The 23,924-nt window shown below is 37.8% G+C and overlaps 1 long non-coding RNA gene across 1 annotated transcript; it reads left to right on the forward strand.

The window, feature by feature from the left end:
• The first annotated feature begins 1,957 nt into the window (after positions 1-1,957).
• LOC114646582 (uncharacterized) lies at positions 1,958-22,750 on the forward strand. Its single transcript, XR_007934259.1, has 3 exons — positions 1,958-2,109; positions 10,382-10,466; positions 20,225-22,750. It is a non-coding gene; the product is annotated as an uncharacterized LOC114646582 (long non-coding RNA).
• Positions 22,751-23,924: the final 1,174 nt, after the last annotated feature.

Raw genomic sequence — 23,924 nt, forward strand, 5'->3', positions numbered from 1 at the left:
ATGATCCAGAAAGATTTGTTTCACCAATCACAACTCTGTTGAAATTTTGTAACCTGGTGGTGGAATATGCAGTGTAATGTAATTAATATAACTTCCTAACTCTCGGGTCGAAGCAGTAAGCTGACATGAGGAGTGGAAATGTCCCGCCCCCATGCATTGCGGTTCGAAGCACTGAGCAGACATGCGTAGTACTGAGATTGCATCCTGATGGGGTGTCGAAGCCTCAGACATGCTGAGTACTGAGATCGTGAAGGGGACACCGAAGCCTCTGACATGCACACTAGGTTAACTGAGGCTTCGAAGCCTCGAGCAGATTCGAAGCCTCAGACATGCGTAGTACTGCTGAGATTGCGTCATGACGGGCTTCGAACGGGGATTTGAAGCCTCAGACATGCGTAGTACTGAGCTCATGACGTAGCTCCGAAGTCTCAGACATGCGCACTGGGTTAACTGAGGCTTTGAACCGTCGAGCAGATTCGAAGCCTCGGACATGCGCACTGGGTTAACTGAGGCTTCGAAGCGTCGAGCAGATTCGAAGCCTCAGACATGCGCACTGGGTTAACTGAGGCTTCGAAGTGTCGAGCAGATTCGAAGCCTCAGACATGCGTAGTACTTAGATTGCGTCATGACGGGCTTCGAACGGTGCTTCGAAGCCTCAGACATGCGTAGTACTGAGCTCATGACGGAGCTCTGAAGCCTCAGACATGCGTAGTACTGAGATTGGATCATGATAGGGCCTCGAAGTCTAGATATATTGTCATATATCAACTTTGGTTCGTGCCCTGTGTTGGCTGGGGTTGGCTCCAGCAGACCCCCGTGACCCTGTGTTCGGATTCAGCAGGCTGGGAAATGGATGGATGGATAGTTTTCTAATTTCTATATTGTTCCCTAAACACAAAACTTGGGAAATAACACATCACTTAATTAGCCCAGGAGTTCAATTAAAAACAGAAGATGGTTGGAACAAAAACCTGCAGCCACAGTGTGCCCCCAGGACCGAGTTTGGGAAACACTGGTCTATAGCTATGATTTTTACATTTAATCACTCATTTTGGATGTGGAATTTTAAAAGTCAGATATCGTTTGTTTTAAGTTTTACATCATCACTTTCAATTAGAGAACCAAATGTTGATCCAGTGTTCTAGACATGGGAGTGTGCCACTTTGAATTTGATTTACGTATTCACATTGGGTTGTGAAAAATTCACGTGCAATCAATATGGGAAAGTTGTATTTTTTGCGTTTCTGCTTAAATATAGTGGCTCAAACTTGTGCATTCTTAAAAACATACATATCTTACTGCTAACATGATTCTGTGTTTGGCTACAAGCAAAAAAGTAGCTGGGTTGCGAATGATTCCAGCCACTACGTTGGCACTATTGCAGCAACAGTAAACGTGGGGCTTGTAATACAAGATACTGTAAACCAGTCCCCTGTGAAAACGTAACGGCACTGGGAAGTTAATGCGCTATTAGTTCTGGCACTCCACGAACCCAAATAGAATTATCGATGTCAGACAAATGAACACAGGAATATCGATTACACATGACTACTCACAATTTTACTATTTTAATTTACTGAACGGTACTGATTTGCAGATCGCCGCAAATTAAGCAGTGTTTCATTTCAGTTAATACTTTTTCTTTCTTTGGCTTTTGAATACAATCTCCTGCACTCTCTCCTCGCCCGTCTCACGTGATTCATTGGGACAACCTTCTCGTTTCGTAATTCGCGTCACTGGAGAAGCTTGGTTTCCTAGGAGACAGTCGCGTTTTTTTCTTTCTTTTTCTTTTTCTTTTTTTTGAAGTGAAGTGCTCAAAATGTTTAGGGTAAAAAATTTTTTTCATTAGAGATATAAATTAATATAGGTAGAAGTATTTGACAAAAGTTTAAACTTGTGTGCAACATTTCCAAAGCAGTTAATCTTCAGATAAAACATATTATTAGTGAAAGAGTCAACAAACAGATGTTTTATTTTTTTTAGAAAGCTTTAATAATGCGTGCAAGCTGGATTTTATCGAGTAATTTAGATGTGACTGTTATCTTTTTGTGTCTTTACATCTTTACAGAGCGATCAGCAGCGGGTATTCAGGAATGAGCAGACTAAAAGGTAAGAAAGAATCATCCAGTGTGATGGATATATCAGGGAGTAAAATGTGTTAGTAATATCTTCAATATATAATATTTAAATAATAACTATAAATTCGGTAGAAATATTTTATCTGAATGATTTTACTCTTAGTGTTACACTATTACTGTTAACAAATTAAAACACTTTTGCTCTCTTTTTTCTAAATGTGATCTTCATCAGTTTACGGAATTGTCTGATTCGCATTTGATTTTGCACAATTAGCGATACTAGGTTGGGCTTATGCGAGTCTGATTGAGGGTTTGGATCCTGCAGTGGAATGGTGACTATCCAGGTTTGGATTCTACTTGTGCCCAGTGCTGCTAGGATAGACTCCAGTTTCCTGTCACCTTGAATTGATTTAAGCAGGTTTCAGAGTGTTATGCATTCTTGCATACTAAGTATTAGAAAATGAAATAACATTGCCAAATAAACCAAACAATGTAATACATTCTGATGATTTTATGTTGAAGGCAAATATATTTTCTGCTATTTACAGGAGAGCTGTATGTCTTTTGTGTACTTCTAATGTCCTACTGGTGTCTACCAACGGTGCATTTCTCATATCTGCGCTATGAAATAATAATTGTTGACACAGTGGTAGTATACATGATCATACATCCGCACACACTTTTGTCATTACAGTGTCACTTAGCGGTGGGGGGAGTAGTTGTCAGAGGCTATTCCAGCAGTATCTAGTACAATACAGGAATTAACTGAAAACATCTCACTGGGCACACTCGCACACAGTCACCTATGCTCACTAATACAAGGCAATGTATACTCATCTATTAAGCTAATGCACATATCTTTGTAGAAAGAAACTGGATTACTCAAAGCAAACATTTACGCACACACTCAAATACACGGAGTCAAGAATAAACAAACTTTATTCCAAGAGTGATGAGACTTAAAATCAAAACTTGATTCTTTGAGCTATGAGGCAACAAACTTTGATACTATACTTAACTAAAGTGCCACACTGTGCATAAATCCGCAGTATTATCATAGTACAGTATATGCCAATAAATTAAGCAATTTATGCCAGTATGGCCTGGTGACTGTGGTACTAAAGCAGTGGTTCTCAATGTTCCATCCTCAGGGCCCCCTTTGGCTTCAGGTTTTTGTCCCAACACATTTCTTCTCTTAACTGGACTCCTACATTAATTAAGCTAGCCATTATTTCGCATTTCCTAAGCTTTTTACAACCACCTGGAAATTACCAACTGGTTATGCTATAGTCTTATTGAATGAAGCAGGAACATAAATGTGTAAGATGGGTAAGAATGTATTCTTTTTTCTTTTAACTTTTTATTTTTTAATGTTCTGTTTTTTTGAACAATTATTTACTAACTACTGTGCTACCAGTTTAAGACAGGTTAAAATCTGAGTAATCAACATAGACTGCAGCATAAATGTTTGCAGTGCACTATGCAATGCATGTGTCTCTGTCATACGTCACTTGGTACTGGATTCATAAAAGCAGAGTTAATGTTTGTGATGCACCATCTATTGGAATGACAAATGCAATGCATTTTATTAAGAGAAATGTTTGCAATGAACCATCTATTGGAATGCAATAGACACAGCAATCAGATGGACATAAAAACAGACACACAGACACTTATCCTTCCAGTAAGATGGATAAGCACAGAAGTGGGTAACACTTAAGTAATTGCTCCTTTCAGAGTCATTTGACCTGGTGTCCACTCTGCTCATCATTAACTGACAGCATTCAGATATAATTAATTATAAAAGCAAAGCCCACAGAAAAGGTGAATAAAAAGAAGGCATTTAAAGACACAGAAAAAAATGCAAATATGTCTTTATTTCCTATAAGTATGAATCTGGCACTACTGCACTTTTCTAAATGCAAAATCAAAGGAAAAAAGGGTGAACCAATTAAGGAAAGTGAACAATCAAAATTAACAATGACTGACTGATTAAGAAACTGGTTGGAACAAAAATCTGCAGCCAGAGAAGGGAACTGAAGACTGAACATTGAGAACCACTAAATCTAAACCATAATGTGGCAAGTTCAATTGTCACCACTGAATCATTGTGGAGATCTCAGCAAGTAATTGATCTTGTCTTGTAGAAATATTGAATAAAATGTGTAACTGAGATACTTGTGGGATGCTATTCACTGTAGAATGCTGGCAAAAAAGTTTGTTTTATTACTTTATATAGTGCCTTTCAGAAAGAATACTATTGTCCGACTGTGTCCGAAGTAAATGACAAAATTGCAGAGAAAAATGTAGATTGACCAAATATATCAAACCAGGCTAGCCCTGACACTGACAAAAGTGTGTCATATCAAATGAGATACATATTGGGTGGGTCTCTCAATCTGCAGCCCCAAATTGCAAGTAAATCCTAATAAATTGCCCATTCTGTACTGTATGCCCTCAATATTAATAACAACATTAAAAATGATAACATAGACATCCTTACAATGTTACACATAGATATTTTTTCAGATTGCCAGTGCCAATCTGACCACACTATAGGCTGTAGTCAGGTGGAACTGGAGAACCAGCCTTAACACTGACATGGCATGCAGTGCAGTCACGGACAAGATGCTCGATATTCCCATCTATCCCAGGCCACCACAATAGATCACTGCAGGGCTTTTTAACCCACACAATGCCCAAATTGTCTTCATGGTTTGGAGTCAGTTAGGAATGTCTGTATGAGTCCCATGGGCTACACATAATTCCTTCCAATGGGACAGCAGCTCCTCCGAGATCTTTGAGGGACAATTTGTACCAATGAAAACCCACAGATGGGATAGGATAAAGTCACATTCAGAGGCCTTTTGAGGCCCTTGTTAGGAGTCAATGGAATAGAGCATTTGAACAAGTTCTGGTGCGCTGATGTCAGGTCCTGGGTCTGTGGTGGAATAGGGGAAAGCACGGGACAGCATATCTGCCACCACATTTTCACGGCCAGGGGTGAACTGAATGTAAAATATGTAAAATTATGCTTCTGCAGACTCTCCAACCAGTGGTAAATTCTAAGGGGCCTGTTCCCAGTGCCTGATATTGACAATAGGGCTGTGAGTGCCTGATGTCAGGGTGAAATGTGAACAACCAGCCATAAAGAAACATGTGCCACTATTCACAAGCCTGCCCCCAAGCTAAAGCTCAATGCTACCCATTGTTCAGTTGCACTTAGACCCCAGGAGGTGAAGGCAATGGGTCGTTCAGTACCTATTCTGTAGCTGGCACAGCACTGTTCCTAGTGCTACACTGGAAGCATCACAAATAACAAAGGATGTCAAGAAATCCTTTGTTACAACAGATGTCAAAATGAGATAGGACAGGTGGAGCTGAGAGCTGTACCTTCAGGGGATGTACAGCCTCTGAGCAATTGGGAGTCCAGGACTGAGAAACATCCATCCTCAGTAAGTGACATAATGGAGTTGTGGTGGCAGAGTTCTGTGGCAGATATCGAAGATAGTAGGTGGTCATTCCCAGAAGAGATTGAGATTGAAGTGGAAAGAGGCCATCAGTAGTTAAACAAAATCCCACAAACTCAATGGAAGGCACTAAAAAACACATTCATTGCCATTCAGTATGAAGTAATGAATAGACAATACTTTTTACACTCTGTGGAGATGTTCATCATGGGCAGTTGCGGTTTGGCCATGCATGACAATGTCATCCAGACCACCCCAGGAATCCTGGCAAAGATATTAGACATCACCTTCTGAAAACAGCTGTGGGCAGAACTGAGGCCAAATGGTAACTTAGTATAGCAAAGTAATCAATTGTAGGTGAAAAAGGCAGTCAAATCCCTGCTTTCAGGGAGGAGAGAAATCTACAGGTATCCCTGGCAAAGGTCTAATGTGGAAAATACTTTAGAGCCATGGAGCTAGGTGGTGCTCCTCAGCAGCTGGCAATGGGTATTTATCTGGTATTACTGCTTTGTTCATAGTACTGAGGTCAATGCATAGACTCAACCTCCCTGTCTTTTTTTTGGCTTCCACTAAGTTAGAGATCCACAGCGAGGTATTAACTGGTTCAATGATGCTTGCCTCCAACAGGCTATGAAGTTCTGCGGCCAGGGGAACTTGACAGAGAGGATGACATAGTATATGGAATGATCAAGCAGAGGCTGGTGGTTAAAAGTTAAAGAGATGGACACAACCCCAACCCATGAGAATAGCTGGCCATTGCAAAATCCATGGTGAGCTGACTGTAAGGACAGCTGACCCATCAGTGTGTAGGAGTGTAAATCCCAGAGCTGTAAATACGTCCAGGCCTAACAAGTTGTCATCTTAGTGGGCAATGAGAAATATGATGTTTGGCAAGTACCAAGGCCAAAGTTCCATAGCATACAGGCAGGGAGATTGTGCCCACCATTTTAATTTTAGCACTTCCATAACCGCATAGAAGAGCAGATGGAGCAGTGAGAGTCAGGTGAAATAAAAACTGTTTCACAGTATCTCAACAGCAGAGGAAGACACACATCATCCAAATCCAAAGTACAGATTTTGAAGGTGGGGCTGTGGAGCTCACTGAGTGAATGGCTGTTGATGCCATTTTCTGAGAGGAAAATGACTATTCCATTTGAACAGATGAAGCAGGGGCCGAATTACAGTCTTTAGCAAAGTGGTTAAGCTTCCTACTGTTCCAGCACCTTTGTCACTCTGAAGGGAAGCTCAGAGCTCTAGAGTTATGACCAGCAGAACCATAGTTGCTGCAGCACAGTGTAGAAACTGCCTGCAACCACCACATATAGTAAATGTTGCCGCTATCTCAAAGTGAAAGCACGGCCTTGTCGGTAGCACAGGAGACTTCAATAACTTGTCATGCAGCTGGGTGGTGTGGAAACAGAAATGACAAGTTTTGCAGTGAGTTCAGTGGCTGAATGAATTTGAAATACCATGTCAATTGCTTTTGTGAGAGTTGTATCATCATTTTGCCATCAGTAATCTTTTATGAACTTTAGGGTTACAAGCATTTTCTTCAAATTAGTCCCTGATAAATTTGGAATGTAGCTTACTGAAATTGCAAAAGCTAGCTAAGAGGATTCGTCGAACAATGACACATTGAGGTGTAGAGAAAGGAGATGCCAGGAGGCTTGGAGATGCGGTCCTGAAGATTCTAAAGATGAATTGGCTTTCAGTATCTAGGCAATGTGTAAGTATGGCTGTTGTACAAGCATTGCTCACCTTGTCCAGGCCTACAGCTTTTAAAATATGTCTAAGAAGATTAAATCCAGCGAGTCCACAATACTGAAGGTCCACCCAGCAGTGCAAGGAATGCAGAAGATGGTGGGAATAAAGGCCCCATCCTCGTCACCAGTGTTATATTGCAAAAATGAAAACAGCACAATAGTCAGTATGCATGCAATAACTTTTTGCTTGACACAGTGTCTTCATTTTTAAAAAAATGTGGGCTTCAGTAATGCATGCAAAAGACAGCACCAAACATGGCCCTGTCACAAGGCTGTGCAGATGTAAAAGTCATGATGCTGCTGACCTTCACTGGTTGATCGATCAGCCCCCAAAATGATGCACTGAGACTCCACTCCCTGCATCTGAGGAGTCCTATCATATATTCCATATGGTGATGAAGTACAGGGTCAGGTGCCAGCGGTAGCTGCTGTCACCTGGCACATGTAATGACATGATTGCTGATACAATGAATAGTATAGGCCATATGAAAAATTGTAGAGTTCAGCTAGTTACTGTACCAACAAAGCAGCCATAACATACTACACCTAGAAAAAGTCTGCCACAATTTCAGTCCCATCTTGGCATTGCAGACGAGTTGTGTATTCATGGAATGTCCCTGCTCACTGTTAACAAAAGCATTGTCAGTCTTGCAAGGTACCCTTATTGCTATGAGTGCTGTCAATTGCCTTGATTCTGTTAGGAAAATCGAATGGCTCTTGGTTAACCCAAATCAGCTCATAAGCTAGTCATAAACGTGTTAAAAAGATTTCTACCTGTTCCTGAAAGCCACATCCATTTCATATGTGGAATTTTTCATAGGCCAATATATTTATAGATTTCTGTATACAAGGAGTGAATGACATGTGTGAAAGAAACAAAAATGTTCTTCCGTGCAAATACATAGCATTAGCCCTTTAAATGGGAAGGATCCAATTGCACAGCCACAGCATCATGCATCACCACATATCTACACCAGCAATTTCACAACAGAAGTGAATTCATTTCACATCTATACAACATGCTAACCACACTAACTTATTATCTTAACAACACTTAGCCCTTAACTTACCCCAGTCTTTACCATGTATACTACACTAGCTGTGCTACCTATGTGAGATAGGTTGCAATTTTAAATAATCAACGTAGATCTCAACGTTGTTTGCAGTGCACCATGTAATGTATATGTCTCTGATATATGCCATTCGTAAAAGCAGTGTTAATGTGTGTGATGCACCATCAAATGGAATGACAAATGCAATGCATTTTACTCGTATTACTAAAAATGTTTGTGATGTGCCATCTTTTGGAATGATAGAGACATAGCAACTGGATGGGCACACAGACAGACATTTAACATTTTATTGAGGTGGATGCTAGTCACACTAACCCCTAATTTTAACTTCCACCGTAACACTTCTGGAGTAGAATTACTGGCATAAAACCTGTAGTGACATACAGTATTGTGCTGCAGCTCTATAGTTGAATATTATTCTTCTTAAAAGGGAACTCAATAGAGTGTAGATGTCATATTCTTGACTTTTGTGCATTAATATATTTGTCACAACAACGCTCATTATAATAACAGCTCGGTGATATGAATTATTATACATGTCATTTAGCTGGTTTTGTTGCATTTCCCTATTGATCAAGGCTGTTTATCTGAAAAGTTGCATATGCATGGTTCACAGATGTCACAAATATAAGCATGTTCCCTGTCAAGCTTTCTTTTATAAATTCAGACTTTTGCCTGGAAAGTAGCATGCACACATTTCAAGCCAATTTTGTGAGTACGCAAGTTGTATAAATCTGACCCCTGGACCAGCACCTATATTTCATCTGATGTTGTTGATCCTGCACAACTGCAAATCTGAACTGGAATAAACTGATTTGAAAAAGGATAAACATACTAAAGAGCAAGTGATCATTCTATCCATTAACCCGCTTAATCCTGTCAAGATGAATCAGAGCCTATCATGCTAATTCCTGGTATAAGATGGGAACTAACTTTGGATGAGGTGGAAGCCCAATACAGGACACACTCATTCACACACACTCCTTCACTAACTTGCCCAGTTCAATTCAAAGTCAGCAAGGTGGAAAAAATGCATACGCATTTTGAGAGAACGGAAGAAATTGCAGTATTTGGAGAAATATTCATATAAACACAGGAAGAATAAGTAGACTGCACATTGATAGTGAGTAGGCCAAGACTGAAAACTAAGGCAGTGGTGAATATAGTGCTGACATACAGTTCATAAGCTACCCTATTTGCCCAAATTATCAAAAAATAAACAAATAAACTTCAAAAGCCAGTACATTTTTTACATTTAAGTTACATCATTTAAAACATCAAATGTCTGTTTGTACAAAATAATTTAAAAGCTGGTCTTACCACAGGACAATAATATAATGTTTAGGGGAAGTAAGCTAAAAATAGTTTTGACAAAGTAGATAAAAAACTAGCTATAAAGAAATATAACAATCAAGAAAAAAGGCAAATTTTACATCATCTTAACTGTAAAAGGTTTGCAAACCACTGTAGGTTTTACAATGTTAAATTGTCCTATGAGTGCTTCATTGTTTGTTTTCCCTTTCATATGATTTGCTTTACATTTACATAAATTTACCTACAACACCTTCCTTTACTTTGTGCATGAATTTGTTTACTTATTAAAACCATAGAACATTCAGTTATGGATTGGTGTATATCTGTTTGATGTAAGGCTGAGCTAATGCTGTTTTTTATATATATACACAAATAAGACAGATCTCCACACTTATTTTAAAGGCAAGAGTTCATGGTAGTTGAAAACCTGCCTCAACCATACACTTTGATAACACTGTGTTCTGATTCAATAATGGCTTACAGTATGAAAAAAAATGAAGCATCATGGATACAGCAGAGGCAGCTCACTAGATGGCATGTAGCTCTGACAGCTCATGCGGTCTGTGTGACCTTTTACTTATCCAGATTTGTTTTCAGTGTTTTCACTATGTATAAATTGTTTTTGACTGCATAGATTCTTGTAGAACTAAAATAACTTAAAATATTCTGTTTCAACCGATTAGTTTTCTGAACACAACAGAAGGAGATAGACACTTACAGGCTCAGCGATCCAAAGAGTTGAACATTGGAAGAAAGGCTCTGGTTCAGGTGAGTCTTGGGCAAATTTGTGTGGAAACATTTGCTAGTTAGTCACACCATGCACTTCTTAGACCACTCATAGAGTCTGCAATTATTATGTACAGTAGTTAAATCATAACAAATGTATTTTGTTTTGTATTTCCTCATGTTTTCTCTTTTTAAAGGAAAACAGTTTTGCATGTGTATTATTTAAAGTGTTATTAAAATATGGCATTTAGTTACTTGTTAGAGAATTTCAAAGTACTCAGTATATGTGACAGTAAACTTGAATTCCTGCATTAATAATGGCATCATGGATGACACAGAATGTGAGACCACCTTATAATTTAACCACACTCATATGCAACACCCTACACTGGAGTACATGGCAGAATGTCCAAGAACTAGCTGGACAGCCAGCCGGCCTAGGTCAGCTAGACTTTGCCTTTACATTCTTACAAGCTACATGGGTCTCTAGTTTATTTACGCTATGGCATGTATAAATTCATATTTAGATTTGTTCTGATCTGTTGTCTTCTGGAATTATATTAGCATACCTTATTATTTATTTTTTTTCCATTTAAGCATACTACCAGACCTTAACTCCATGAAGACTGCAAAAATGTTAACATGCATTGACCTTTATTTATAAAAAATTGCTTGTGCATTTATGTTTCATAGTGGTTTTAAATAATTAAAATAGAGGCACTGTACATAGTGCTATACAGGAATACACTAAATTGTACAGAATAATATGGTGTATTGGCACCTCACATCTTATAACTTGGAATAAAGTGAGTTAGGAAAATGGAAGGACAAATACTGGGTATATATAATACACTGTGATATATAATGTTAATTATTCATTATTATTATTAAGCAGGTATTAAATATTCCAAAATAAAGAAACTCAATACCATAGTGATTACCTCAGCTACCTGGGTAGCTACCAGCTACACCTCCAAAGCCTTGAATTCAGATGTCCTGACCTGTTCACTCTCTGCCTGGAGTCTGCTCATTCTCTCCATTCCTGCATATATTCTTCAATAGGCAGCCTGGTTTTCTTCTTCATACCAGCTCTGAATTGGCCTGGCATAAGTGCAAGTGTGGATGTGTGCATAAGCATGCCCCTCAATGGACGCATCTAACACTGGTTTCCATCTTTGTGCCTATTATTGCCCTGGAAAGGCACAGGCTGCCCAAGACACAGAACCAGACAAGCAGGTTAAAATGTACAGGAATATTACCAAGATAAATAAAAAAAAAAAAGTAATTCAAAAATTATGCTGACGCAATACAACATGTTCACAATGGCTTATGAGTAGTTTGAACATGCACAGCTCAGCATTTTACCGTTAGTCTAGTTGAAGTCAACATCAAATGAACATGGACATTCTGGTGCGGTATTACACTGTTGATGAACAATGAGCTGTAGTCAGGTTTCTTTGGGAAAGTGTAATCGACAAAGGACGATCTGGTCGATCATCAACATTGCACACACAAGCCTGCATTGAAATGGTAAATGTCTTCATCATAGAAGATTTATGGACTATGTTGTCCACTATTGTTGCACAGCTGGATGTCAGCTATGGATCTGCACAAGCCATAGTGCATGATGACTTGGGATACTATGCAGTTTGTGCAAGATAGGTACCCAAACAACTTACTGATCGGCCTAGGTCAAAATCCTTCAGTGAATTTCAGGAGGTTTCACTCCCTCAACCAGATCGAGCTTCCTCGATTACACTTGCTCTCCCTGCTTTAAACCTTTCTCACATTCATTGCCTTTTCATTGACTCAAGTTGTTTTCACTTCTGTACTGAGCCAACATCCTTCAGTGAATTTTAACAGGTTTCACTCTTTCTGACCAAAGAAATCTCACTATGACACATTGATCAACAATAGTGCAATGCAGTAGTGGACCATCCATTTTCATTTGACCTTGGCTTCAACTAGACTAACGGCAGAGTGCTGCACTGTGTGTGTTCGAACCACCCATAAGCCATTAGAAATGTGCTGTAGTGCATCAGCTTCTGCCCTGTGCAGCTATCGTGTAATTTTCATATTGCCTTTACTTTTTGATCTACCCTCATACAAATATTATAAAACAGAATAATTTATTGTCACTCTTACAATATTCATACAAACTATATTGTAGTGGTGAAATTAAACTTTTCCATTTGTCATATTGTCTTTGCAGGGACACATTATCAACCAGAATATGCTGTTCACGGTTTAGCTGTATGAAAACCTTAGCAGTTAAACACTGACTTCTAATGTACTGTATGACCAATATATGAAAAAAGTAAGATTAAGAAAGAATCTCTTCAGTTCTTTTGTTAACAGGAAAAAAAAATTATAATTCAATAAAAGTAACTGAATTACCTTGTCAGGCCTTCTGATGAACTGGTGCTCCATCCAGATATGGTTCCTACCTTGCACTTGATGTTTCCAGGATTGGGTATGGCCCCTCAAGACCCTGAATTAGATTATGTGGGTTCAGGAAAGCATCGATAATTTTCTTCCCAGCAGTTTTAAGTCCACTGATTTAACACAAACTATAATGTATTCACAACAATGCATCACTCTCCGATCCAAGTAGGAGTCACTTTTAGTTTCTCCTTTCTCCATGTACGCTCAGCTTTCCAGCATGTTCTCTTTAGGTCAGACACTCTTTGAGTCTTCCATGGTATAATAATGGTGCTAAAGGATTTTTCAACTGTCTTTTCCGGTGCGACTATGTCAGCAGCAGCTCTTACTTTAGTATTAAATTTTTCCACCTTACTATTTACATTATCTTCGCTATTGTAGTAAGCACTATAAATGGACTGGTTGCTTAAAATGTTTGTAAACTTTGAAGCTGCTGATGAATCAAAGAAGCATTTTTTTAACAATATGCTTCTTGTGAATTTTTTTCTATCATTATTTCTATATTAAATAGTAAGAGAAAATGGTCTGATAAACCAGTATCAATGATCTGCTTCACATCAATGACTCATGGCTCTTCCACAGCACTAGTTCCCATTCAGCTAAAGGAATATTCTGCTTTCACAGAAAGAAAATGATCAATGTACTTAACAATACACATACTCAGTCACTGCTGAAATTTGCCACACCACCCAGTGTTATTTCTTTTGTGCAACATATTTCGGAGTCTTAAACAAAGATACCAGTCCTTACGCTAAAGTTGTCAGTAGTGCAGCTGCTCCTGCCGGAAAGATGTTGGAGACAAGGATTAGACAAGATGGTCATGCAAGCAAAATGAATGTTTCAGAGAAAATGTGCTTAATTTCAATAGGAAATTCAGTAAGCAACTGAGACACCCACTCTATCAATAGGTACCTGAACTAGGAAGCTTAAATGTTTACCCTTTTTATACACTTTGTAATGGAAAGAAATAAGAAAGGAGATAAGTGAAAACTATATTAGCCCAACATCACCCTGTAGCTTCCTTAATTTATAAGGCTTGCAGTTTAATTTAATTGACTGATGAAAATAAATAACAAGGTTTTATATTGAAAAAAGAATCAAGACACAACTAAACTGTTAAAACAGTCAAAAATGTTTTATTACATGGCATTTGTAAATTCCACTGAGAAAATTAAAGCATCTTTTCTGTTTAGTTTGCCCATATCTTAATTCAGAAGCAAGTCTAACGTCTCATTTATATAGTCCGACTTTTCAAAAGTCTTTTCAAAACCACAGTAAGGCAAATCATGAGAATCTGCTGTTAAAAGATGCAAACAACCCCTTTTTACTTCACTGTACACACTAAATCTGTGTTGTATGTAAAAGTTGTTTAAAAATCATGCTCCCTTTGCAAGTCATGCAGACCAGCCATAGCTGTTAATTGTATCATTTTAAGGAGGTAATTTGCCATAAAAAGAATACCAGCAGTTTTGAATACTAATTTAAATTACTTTCAAATTTATATTATTTTATTTCTTCCATTAATTTCCACAATAAATATTAAAAGCTTTGACAGTTCTAAGACTCACAAGTATATTTTGTGCATTTAGCTGGCAATTCAAAATGTTTCTGCTTGCAAAAGTCATACTGTAGACTGCTTTTCCTGAGGAAATTTTTACAAAATGTATAATTTAGTTCTTGGCAAAAGTGAATATATTTTCTATGACAGTATTTAGCCCTAACAGGCCAGACTATTATTCATTTTATTTTGAAAATGTAAAAACATTTAACTGATGTCATCCAGGCCTGTGCAAAGTGTGCTCAGAAAACACCCTCTTGGGACATTTGTACACTTGGAGTGAGGCCAAGAGGTCAAAATGTCTCAAAAATTGTGCCTGTATTTAAAACAATACATATACAAGGAGGCATAAACAAGACTGAACACAAAGTACCGCTGGAAAATTAAAAGACTGCACAAAGCAAAAAGTTCTAGTAAGCTTCTCTGTACAGAATTTCTCCCTGTCTGTTGGGCTGAGAGGATTGCCAAATTACCTGTCAGTAAAGTACTAGCTGCATGTGGTCTTCGGGACAAAAAGAACCCAAAGACTCCCCTTCAGTTTTACTGTATTAGCTGACACCGCTTCAAGTTCACTAAGTGGGCCGGGACAGGTAGTATCTTGTCCAAGATGGACGTGTAGTCAAGTGCAGCTGTGGCACAAATTGAGCGGGACAGGATGGAACCTGTCTCAGGCAAATGTAGCTCATTGTGTGAACGTACAACGTGCTTGTATCACAAAGCTGAGTCTGTCTGCTTGGGTTGAATGAGAAGTGAAGCGCATGCAAGAGCCAAAAAAATTCTAAAGTGCATGCATACACCATCTCATCAAGTGCAAGTCACACTTGTATAAACTTCTACATCTTTTGTAGTATTCACACCAACTCCCATGGCTGTGGCTGAGCGTGAGCACAGTGGACTGCTCCATACACACAGGTCTTTTGATTATATATGTCTAATGGTAATACTCTCCCTCACTGACGTCCACTCTCATCCTCATATATACCTTCACACTTAGTCCGTTACTTAGTGCCAAATCACCAAATCCACAGCTGAATATGCTTCTGGTTCAAGACAGCTTTTAAACTTAACCCCCAAGTCAAAAATACGAATCCAACACTCTAGTGTCCCCTGGGTGTCCCTACTCTCTGAGCTCCAAAAATGACTTGGTCAAGTATACATGGCTGCTTCCAGATGCTCGCCCTTCTGGTGCTGTTAGTGCTGTAGGAACTGCAGTTTAAAAAGGCAAGGACATATCTTCATTCTGGTTTTGACTATTGAGGCAGGCTGAGCCTCACAATCAGATGTAGGAAATCAATGTCAGAGAACAGGAGTTGAATGACTGTTTGTGAGAAGCTGTGTGATGGCATTTTGAAATAGTAAGATGACCAGTGGCATAAGATCTCAGCAGTCAGTCAGTTTACACCAGGGTTCTCAAACTCCTGTCCTGGAGGGCCACAGTAGCTGAAGGTTTTCATTCTAACCCTTTTCTTAATTAGTAACCTGTTTTTGCTCCTAATTAACTTCTTTTGAATTAATTGTAATTGACTTGCTCTTGAAGACTCAGACCCCTTAATTATTTCTTTTCCCTTATTTAGCCGCCAAACAATAGGGAGATACAAAATGAGCCAAAACATGACCAGCAAGCTGTGTCCATCATATAATATCTGAAAATAAAGAAAGGTGAAGGTCTCATGAATGCTGACCTGCTCAGGGCCACAAAACCTTTCAACACTGCTCTTAGAAAAGAGAAAGTCAACAATTTCAGAAATGTATACTATTGCAGAGTGAAAGCAGCAACAAGCCATGGAATTGAAGAACGGGTTTAATTAACAACAAGAATCAGCATCTAATTACGCAACTGCTTGGAGTGAAATTGGTTGGAGTTTGAGGCCCTGACTTAGTTGGTCTTCTGTTGGCTCCCTCACTTATCATTTAATTTCTGTTTGGGTGTCATTTAAGGAAAGAAATGAAGCAATTCAGAGGAACAAAGAAGAAATTCAGGGAAACAAATCTTAAAAAAACAATTCAATTAAAATGAATTCACAAGAAGTTAATTAGCAGCACAAACAGGGCACTAATTAAGAAAAGGGTTAGAATGAAAACCTGCAGCCACTGCGGCCCTCTAGGACTGGAGTTTGAGAACCCTGGTTTACACAGTGTAGTTAGGGTAGACAGATAGTCTGAAGTGTTTGAACTGAACATTTTATAAGTTGATACGAGCGTTTTGAAAATTAGTAACAATCAGAAATTCAGTGCAAATAATCCAATTGAGGTGCACTGTGGTTGCCATAGTTGGTACAAATGTAAAGGATTATCTATACTTCTGCATCAAGCATACAGTGTATGTACAGCGTAGCCTGACAGTCATCTTCTCAAAAATGTGACTATGTGTCGCGTCAATGTGAACCCTATGCAAACCCTTAAAACTCTGATGGTCCAGTTTGGTAACTACATACTGTATTTCCTCAGATGTGCTTCCGTTCATCTTCCATTTTGGAAGTCAACAAACGTATGCAAAAATGGGAAAATATCTGGAGGACTAATACATTCACCCACAGAAGAGAATGTGTAGCAACAGGAGTGGTAATCCTGGAGGGCAAAACTACCTGCATTTTAATGGATCATTCACTTTTCTTGTGAACTACAAACACCACCATTTAATGTTCCAACACATGCCAATGGCATAAACTGCTTTTGATGGCATAGCCTATATGCATAGCTACAACATAGGTTCAACACAGAAGTACAAATCAGCTTTACGAAGGCCGTTAAAAAAAGAACTGTAGTCATCCAAACAAATAGTTATAAAAGCATGGCAAGTATTTTAGTATCTTCTCTAGACATGTGAAGTTGAATTCTGGTGGTTTCATACTTGTAATGTGAGACTGAAATTTCAAATGTTCATAGTTATGAGAAACCAATAACAACTTTTTCAGCATTGTTCAGGAGCTAATTCTGGATGGTATGCCCATTCATCAAATGACACATTCATGCTTCTTCAGTCTAAAGTAACTTAAAACAATATGTCCTGTTTAAAGTAATCCAGTTAATTTACAGTTCTTAGTCTTGATAGTGTAAATTGTAGTACTTGAACAACAAGAACATAAGAAGAATGGGCAAACTCCAGCCACACCAGTGACCAGTGTATGAATCAAACCCAGACCCCTTTGGCTACAAGATAGCAACACTAACCATTTTTATCAGTATAGTATGCTGATTTGAATTAATTTCTTTCCCTTTCCACATCTGTTTATGATGTCTAAAATTGATTATGTATTGTTTAGTGTTTGTGTCTGTGTGTTCTTTGAAACAATATTGCTCTACCAATATGACCCACTTACTTCTAGTTATGTGTAACATAGTCTGCTCCAACATATTTCTGATGTGCACTGCCTCCTTACATAAGTCTAAAATGACCCTGTATGCTGTACTGATACAGTACATTAGGCATAAGGTGATGCTAATAAACTTTTTTTTTTACTTATTAAAGTTTTTAAACGATGACTGTTTTTTATTACAAGGGTAAATCAAAAAGTAAATGCAACAGATAGGAGCTGCACCATTGTTGAAAAACACAGCATAGTGAGAGTTCTTTGGGCAGAGGGAGTGAACCCTGCTGAAATTCACAGAAGAATGATGGATTGTGCAGATCAGTAAGCTGTTTGGATACCCGTCTTGCTCAAACTTTACATTACACCAAGCCGTTGTGCACTATAACATGAACAGATCCACAGCTGATACCCAAGTGTGCAGCAACAGCAAACAACATAATCCATCAGTCTTCTCAGATGAAGACATTCACCATTTCGATGTGGGCTTGTGTTGATGGTCGACCAGATTAAGCTTCATTAGTTACATTTATTCTTCCTACTTTAAACCTTTCTAACCATTTGTAAACCTTTAATTGAGTCATGCTCTTTTCAGTTCTGTACTGAGCCAACATCCTTCTGTGAATTTCAGCAGATTTCACTCTGCCCAGAAAAATCTTGTTATGGTGCATTTATGGTGCAATCCCACAGCAGAGGATCCATGTTCATTTGACCTCATTTGACCTTGGCTTCAAAAAAACCAACAGCAGAGCAATATGCTGTGCATTGTTGAACTATACCCATAAGCCACTGCAAACATGTTCATTGTATCAGCTTCTATCCGTTGAGGTTACTGCATAATTTTCAAATTACCTTTACTTTTTGACTTACCCTCATACATGCACATTTAATGGTTCAATTAAATATTAAACATCTCTATATATAATCTTCATTTGGATCTTGATCTTTGTTTGTCCGCGAATGAATTAGAAGAAGAAGCACTAGATGGCAGTAGAGAGACAGCTAAAACATAGGCATTGCATTAAGAATCTCCTCCAGTCTTATATTACTGAAGACTGTAGTACTCCAGTCACACCTCAAAACACAGACATTCAAACTAAACAAATTGTTGTGCTTTAAATTAACTAGTCTTTATATATAATCTTCATTTGGATCTTGATCTTTGTTTGTCCGCGAATTCCACGCATGCGTAGACCACCTTCCAGTTTAGTACGTTGTTGTTACTCACGGATGTCAACAATGTGCCGGAATAACGAAAGGGGTTGTGGACAGTGTTACGCTGGTTAGCTCCTGAGGCCTGGTTAGAGAATGAGATTGCCGAAGATAAAAGGTACATGCCTACGTAACATATGAATGAAAGAAAGACAGTGGGTAAAATGAATGACAACGTAACAGCACGTTCTGGAAATTATTATTGTTACGTTGTAGCCGGCGAGTGCTGCGCGTCTCACAGTTGTACCGTGACTTGCTCACATGTCAGTGAAGTGATCCCTATTTATGCTTTAAAGAGCCTGGATACCTATGTGTCCCCCTTTTATAACCATTGCTCCGTGTATATTGCCTTACTCTTTGGATTGCCACAAAGCAACCTGCGAGATTGTAGAAAGGTTGAGAAGAGATTGTGAGAGGAAACGACAGCGTCGTGAAAACGAGACGGACTGTGAACGGAGAGAAGCAGAAATGCTCCTACACCACCACATAATTACTATTCGGACAGTGATTCCGAGTAGGCCGTTCCTATCGAATCAATGTCCAAGGGTTTTGTTTTGTAATTTTGTTTCCCTTATAAAAAATCATAATGCTGTGCGACGAAGGGCCCAGTTCACGACTGGCAGCCGCGTTTAAACAGGGAGCCCTTCACAGACAACTTTAACATGCACAATGTAGTTGGGTGCACATGGCTAGTGCATTACATATTTACTATCCGCTTATGCTGTATTTGTACAGATATGCTTTAATTTGCAATATCACTTTCTGAAATGTATGCCAAAAAATTGTAACCATGAACAAAAGATACAAGATGAATAGCTTCCAAAACAGAACTACACTTTATACAATTAGTTACAAGCACACAACCTTCTCATCATCTCTTTTCAAGTAGATGGCCTCTTGCAGCTTTGAAAAATCACAATCTAAAAACACTGCAGATGTTTTTTGTTCTGATGTGTTTTCAAGACTGAATGTCACAAACATTCTTTCTGCCCACTCAGATCCTTGTTGGAGTGTGTAATTATGTCCATCTACGATTCTAATGTCTTTCACTAAACAAAGCTACACATTTGAAATATTAGTCTTTCAATAAACCAAAGTTCTTTCTGACGCAACAGATGGAATTCCTCAGAATACTCTGCCTTTGCTCAGGTGTACTGTACTCTTAAAGCTGGATTTCTTTTAAATGTGTGAGACACTTTGTATTATTCAAAGCAAAATGTCAGAGATTTAATTTTCATCCACTTTTACTATCTTTTTTTTTCTTATTGTTTATACAAAAGGTACGGAGAGCTGCTTTGGAGGAACTTCTACATCAAGAATTCTTACAATACCAGAGGGAGCTGAGCCTCATGGGGAAGGCATTTTATCAGCAGAGGATTTAATTCATTTGAAAATCTTTCACCAGTTTTTAATGTGCAACTACCTGAAGCCCATGTTACTTGAATACATAACTAAAATATTTATTTTTCACTTTAATTAAAACAATGCATTAAACTTTTTATATCTTACACTGCACACTGAATGCTTTTTTTTATTAATGAAAGAACATACCCTCTGATGATAGGATAGTTAACATTTTAAGTAAAATATCCATCCATTCATTTTCTTCAGCTTGTTTTATGAAGTATCTTTTGTGGGGATTTGTAATCTGCTGTAATAGCAACAGGAGCAAAAAGGAAATGCATGGGGCACACTCATATATTCATTCACACAGAGCCAGCTTCAAGTTGCACTGCAACTTATCTTTACACCTATAAGGGAAGTTAAAGATTTCAACATGCAAACTCCACACAGAAGGAACCACAGATGGAAAATGAACCAGTGCATTAGGGCCATAAAGTCACCACACCCTTAAGGAAAACCATTAAAAAAAAATAAACATACTGTGATCTGCTCGTTGGATGTGAGCCGTGCAAGTAAGAATTTTACTGTACTCAGTACCTGTAACAATAAACTTTATTTGTTTGTTTCAGTCTAATCAAGAAGCAGAATTACAAACATGTGGATGGAATCATTTAGATTTTAAATCATAAAGGAATATACCCTAAAGTGGTATTTTTATATGTTACTCACCCCATGTAGTTTGTAGTGGAAAAAGTAAGTAAGAAAGACATTAACAATAAGACCCAATAGTGACCAACACTGGAAACAACCAAATGTTCTGTTACAACTTGTTAAACCTGCCAATTTGATTAAGACTTGCAGTTTAGCCCCATCTAGTAGGAATATCTTCTTGTCATATGATGTAATCAGGCAGTTAGTTTTAGTGTCATGAAGGCTACTGTTCATGTGCGTTGAAGCGCAGCAGTCGCAATCCGCTGTCATCTGCCTTTTCTCTATGTGCGTGTGATAGCATCATCTGTATGTATTACTTTACTTTAAATTTACCTTTCCTTTTATACACATTTGCAGATGGAATAATGTATATATAATGGAACAGTAATTTATATTTGAACAATAAGTTTGTTGTTTAATATAAAGCCACTTAGCACTTGGTATCTTTTTTCTCTATTTTAGGTTGACATATTTAATTCCAATAAACCTGTGCACAAACAATGGTTTATAGAGTTTGCCTGTCAAAGCATGTAATCTGCGTAGAGGCCAGGAGAGCAAACAATCTGAAAAACATCCATGGAAAACAGAGAAAATAATTTTGTAATTCGTTTCTCATAATTCATATGTTCGTTATCCATTCATGTGCTCAAAATGTGCAAAATGCATGCATTGTTTGCTAAATTATTAATACCGGAAAACCCAGTGCACAATATAAACAGGAAAGGCACATTCCTATAGTACAGTGCTTTTGAATTGAAAATCTACCTCTTCACTTCATTCATTGGTTAACAATCCTTTTCCCCCCAATGAATGCCATTGTTTGCCATTGTCCATTGTTGGTCCAAGAAAAACTAAGATTAAAATTTTCTCAGTCACCAGTACAACTACATAGGATAATTAACAAAAAAAAAATATAATTTTTTGGTTGAGCATTCCTTTAAGGTAAACACTGATTATTTTCATAGATATGCATTCACAGTTACCTGGATTTATTGTCACACACACGGGCATAGGGAGTGCCTCACTGATTTATGTCAAGGGAAACAAAGGGAAAAGTTTATTAAGGTGACACTAGACTAACCTCTACTCCGTTTCCTTTTCTGCAAAGGAGGAACACCTGACAGGAGAGCTTTCACACCACCTCCAAGAAATTGAGAGTAGCCCCGTCCCTTCCATCCACATCGCTATTTAAAGAACTCACCAACTGGCAGTTGGCATTCCTTTTGGAATCAGTTACCAACAAGGTCAGACCTCAACACAGCGGCTAACATTGTGATGGCTGCAAAAGCCTTTGTAACCATTTGGGCTGTTTTTTTTTTTATCTTGACTTAGACATTAAAAGGAGCATCCCTTGGGACCTCAAACCCCTGTTATTCTCTTTATTTGACAATATCTAAGAATGTTTCATTTCTTTTATTGTAGTATGCCCCTATTCTTTTTCAAATCATACTCTTTTAAGCACAGCAGTATTGTAGCCTTTGTTTTTTTGGTTTGATATACTTTACTAATTCCAGTGGGGAAATTGTCTTTTCACATGGCCTTTATTGTTAATGTCCTCCATTCTTATTTTCTGCCACAACAAATGAAACACAAGGAAAACATTTTTATTTGCTGGTTATTTCCTGGACTACATGAACATATTCATTTTTATTGTGCTTTCAGTATATCCATTTCCTTATCTGGAACTTGTGAAATGTTTTCAGGAAGCTGCTAGGCCAAGAAAAATTTTGCATCAAAAATGTATATATATATATAAGAAGATAACAGTTTCATGGTTATGTTAAAATAAATAATCTTCATACATTTTTCATTTAAGAGGTGAATTATTGAGAACTCCCATAAAACATTAGAAAACTGTTTTTGTTTAGCTAGGCAATTTAAGATTGCTTTGTTTAAAATTAAGTACTATGACATTTCATATATTTTATATAATTTCCTAATTTGTGTTACACATTATTTAATGTTCCAATAATAATGGCATTTACCATATTATTTAGAGTTCTACAAATAATTTAACATTATATTTTATTGAGTTCATATATGCTAATGAATCTTTACATAATGTACATTTATGAAGTACTTCATGTTCTGACAAAATTAACTCTTGTATTTTGCATATTAAAGGTATTTCAGACAACTGCAAGCTAAAAGCCAAATAAAAAAATAGTCTTTGTAATCCTTGATGGGCAAGCCAGGCTGACCATACAAAAAGTAGATAGATTTTGCTTATTTTACAAGAATGTCAGTTGCATGTGTCAGATCTGAAAGGTCAGATATGTTCTTAATGGCTTTATGATACATTTTGGAATTGCAAAGTGAATCTAAAATAAGACAGTGACAAGCAATGGTTTTAGAACTGGTGCATAAATTCTCTTACAGCTCTTCTGTCCTCTGTAAAAACACTGCCATGTCAAACCATGATGAAGAACATCAAAACATTTTCAGGCATGAACCTTTAGAAGATAATCTTTATTTCTTGTGATATACAGTACTGAACCTTTTAAACCATCCTAGCCTCTGGCAAGCTTTCTTGACCACACTGAATGTACTGATCTCCCGTGCTAGAGTGCTGCAGGTGGTGGTGCCCTAAGGTTCTCTAGTTGGAATTTACAGTATTATCTTGCCTTATAAGAAATATTCAGTACTTCCAAGATCAAGGTGTTCCAAATTTACAGCATTTCTCCAAGATTCACTTGGCTATTGAATAAATACAGTAACTTCCTTAATTTTAGTCAACAAATTAAAAAACAATACAAAACTGTGACTTGTAAGTTGATATGGTCATGCAGACATCGTTCTTTATCCTATCCTGACAACCTTGAATGGGAACCATTTAAGTACTGAAAAACACTTCATTTGGCAATATACGATACACAACATCTCCTCAAATTCTGTCTACTCATTTTTTTTATAACTGCTTTTTTC

Source organism: Erpetoichthys calabaricus, chromosome 2 (assembly GCF_900747795.2).
Source record: "Erpetoichthys calabaricus chromosome 2, fErpCal1.3, whole genome shotgun sequence".
Taxonomy (NCBI): Eukaryota; Metazoa; Chordata; class Cladistia; order Polypteriformes; family Polypteridae; genus Erpetoichthys; species Erpetoichthys calabaricus.